Consider the following 3,575-nt stretch of genomic DNA (forward strand, 5'->3'; position numbering starts at 1 on the left):
GTTGGTAAATTACTGGGTTAACAGACACAAAGTTTTGATATTTGTCCTCAGCACTGCATAAAACTTGCTGGTGCTGAATCTTTGCAATCTCAGTATCCAGATCCAGTGAAAAGTAGAGCAGAAATCCTGTATCATGTTATATAACTTATTATGTCACCCTGTGCTACAGGGTTTCCTGCCCAAAAAAGCAAATGAACATATGGCAAGTCAAATATTAATGTTTATAAACAAATTATCCTGCCCATGAAGGCAAGTGAATTTGCTTCTTTTGAAGGATAAAAACCTCCATGACAGTTGTCTAGACAGGTAAACTGCAGTGATAGGAAAGGAAATAAAATGTGCACCTGCTGAAACTCTGCAGACTACCATTTTGTTCTTTTTTTCTTTTTTTGGAACTATCTTTTATGGGGGGGGGATGGTTCATCAATCTTCCTTGGGGAATGCCTTCCTCATGGCTGCCAGGACATTGCCAGCTCCTCCCGCTTTCTCGTGGCCCAGATGTGCGCGCCCACCCTCTTCTTGATGAACTAGAGTGCGCAGGTGTCTGTGGACACTGAGCGACTCCAGGGCGCGCTGCTCTTAGGGAGCGAACCCCTGCACCTCCTGGATCGCATCCCTCACGAACTTGGTGCGCTTGGTGAGGCGCCCCGAGGCCGGCTGTGTCTTGGTTCCCTGATGTTCTTCTTCACCTTGTGGCTTTGTTGAGGCCATGGCCATGGGGTAGCGCAGGGCCATAGCTGCTGCTCTCCTACCACAGCCAGGACAGGAAGCCCAGTTTGTTATTTCAAGCTTATTCTCTAACCTACTTTCCTGGAAGTTGCTAGTTCCTTCTACTCGATTATCCAGGCTCCGTCCCTTTACCTTTATCATATATTGTGCACTTCATGGTTTGTGGAGGACTAGGTTTATTTCATTATTTTCTATAAATAATATAGCATAGACAACAATAGAAAAAATAAACAGGTTTTCTATTTATTAGTCTATTGCAAATAGACATTATACTTCTTTGTCTCTAATCTTGATACACATGTGTGTTTAATCCAGAGAACATTTTTATGAAGTGCAACAACATATTGCCTAAATAGGCTAATTGCTAGAACAACATCACAGTCACTGGTGGTCACCATATCGCTTCTAAATCAATTTTGTTTCTAGGGCAATGAAGAGAAAACAATATTAAATTGTATTTCATTTAGGTTCATCTTAAACTTTGCACTAGATAAATATGACTGTCATTTAATTGGCTATACTTTACATTAATTTATATGTGTGGACATTATAGTTTGCAATTAATATTATGAAATTGAAATCATAAACTTTTTTGTTTTTGTATGCAAACCAATAAAGTTTCATATGATTCAAAGGAAAAAAGTTACATTATACGTATTCATTTAAATAAGTAAAAAGTCTGTTATATAAAACAAAAGTAGTGAACATTTACATTTTTATTACTAAAACTACTAAAAAACTCAAGAAACATTTAAAAAAATCTATTCATGTGTCTTTGTGCTGAACTAAAATAATTTTTATAGATTCATTTCCCCTCTTGATTTAAGCATCTTTGATAAAATTAGTTGAAATCAGTAAACTCATTTTTCCAGTTTTCACTTTTTGAATTCATAATTTCTAATAGTGTCTTGAGGGTAGTATAAGAGAATCACATTAATTGGAAAGTGTTTAACAGTTCTTTACGTTGATAGAGTAGAGTAAGGAAGGAGTTTATGTTATTGTGGAAACCACTAAGCTAAGACATTCTCTCTCCTGGATGTTACCCTCACTATATACCTCCTATGAAGAATATTATGGACTTACAGTGAAAGAAAATATTTTGTCATCTCAGTAACAGAGCCTTGTAAATCTTGGTCTACTTTGATGAGACACTTACAACTTGAAAAGGAACTATGGAATTGATGTTTAAGCTTATAAACATTGAGGAATAAATGGACCTATAAACTAGATTTCAAACCTGCTGTATTGTGTATTAGGGGGGCATCAGTAAACTTAAGATTTTATATAAAAAGCAAACATACAGTTTTATTATATGCAGAACATGTTTCACCAGGCTTGATTTAATAATATTTTGTTCCTCTTTTTATTGATATTTTCTTTATTTACATTTCTACTGTTTTCCCCTTTCCATGTCTCCTCTATAAAAATTGGGTACAGAGCTAAACAAAATATTCTCAACTGAAGAATACTGAATGGCGGAGAAGCACCTAGAGAGATGTTCAACATCCTTAATCATCAGCGAAATGAAAATCTAAACAACCCTGGGATTCAACCTCACACCAGTCTGAATGGGTAAGATCTAAAACTCAGGTGACAGCAGATTCTGGTAAGGATGTGGAGAAAGAGGAACACTCCTCCATTGTTGGTGGGATTGCAATCTGGTAAAACCACTCTAGAATTCAGTTTGGCAGTTCCTCAGAAAATTGAACATAGCACTACCTGAGGACCCAGATATACTACTCCTGGGCATATACCTAGAAGATGCTCCAACATGTAATAAGGACACATGCTCCACTAGGTTCATAGCAGTCGAATACATAATAGCCAGAAGCAACAAAGAACCCAGATGTCCCTCAACAGAGGAATGGAAACAGAAAACATTGTACAATTACACAATGGAGTACTACTCAGCTATTAAAAGCAATAGATTCATGAAATTGTTAGCAAATGGGTGGACCTAGAAAATGTCTTCCTGAGAGAGGTAACGCAATCACAAGAGAACACACATGTTATGTACTCCCTGATCAGTGGATATTAGCCCAGAATCTTGGAATACCTAAGATACAATTCACAGACAGTGTGAAGCTCAAGAGGAAGGAACACCAAAGTGTGGATACTGTGATCCTCTTAGAAGGAGGATCAAAATGCCCATGCGGGGAGATTCAGAGACAAATTGTGGAGCAGAGACTAAGGGAAAAGCCATTCAGAGACTGCCATACCTGGAGCCCATCCCACATACAGTTACTAAACCCAGACACTATTGTGGATGCCAACAAATGCTTGCTGACAGGAGTCTGATACAGCTGTCCCCTGAGAGGCTCTGCTAGTGCCTGACAAATACAGAAGTGGATGCTAACCGCCAACCAATGGACTGAGCACAGGGACCCTAATGGAGGATCTAGAGAAAGAACCCAAGAAGCTATACGTGTTTGCAGCCTCAGAGGAGGAAAAATATGAATCACCCAGTAACCCCAGAACTCTCAGGGACCAAACCACCATCAATCGAATACACATGGTGGGACCCCTGGCTCCAGTACCATATGTAGCAGAGGATGGCCTTGTTGGACACCAGTGAAAGGAGAGGCTCTTGGTCCTGTGAAGTCTGGATGCTCCAGTGTAGGGGAATGGCAGGACAGGGAAGTGGGTGTTGAGGGGTTGGGGAGCAAGAGGAGAGAAGATAGGATAGGGAGTTTTGGAGGGGAAAACTAGGAAAGAGGATAGCAATTGTGATGTAAATAAAATAACTAAAAACAATTAAGGAAAAAAGGTAAAAAAAAATCAATTGTATGAAAGAGACAAGAAGAGTTGTCAATACATAAACTGAACAATTCAGGAGGCTGTGTAAA

At 39.0% G+C, this 3,575-nt stretch overlaps 1 pseudogene; it reads right to left on the reverse strand.

The window, feature by feature from the left end:
• Nucleotides 1–423: 423 nt before the first annotated feature.
• Nucleotides 424–735, reverse strand: LOC127685100 (60S ribosomal protein L36-like; annotated as a pseudogene).
• Between the last annotated feature and the right edge of the window lie 2,840 nt (nucleotides 736–3,575).

This window comes from Apodemus sylvaticus, chromosome 1 (genome assembly GCF_947179515.1).
Source record: "Apodemus sylvaticus chromosome 1, mApoSyl1.1, whole genome shotgun sequence".
NCBI lineage: Eukaryota > Metazoa > Chordata > Mammalia > Rodentia > Muridae > Apodemus > Apodemus sylvaticus.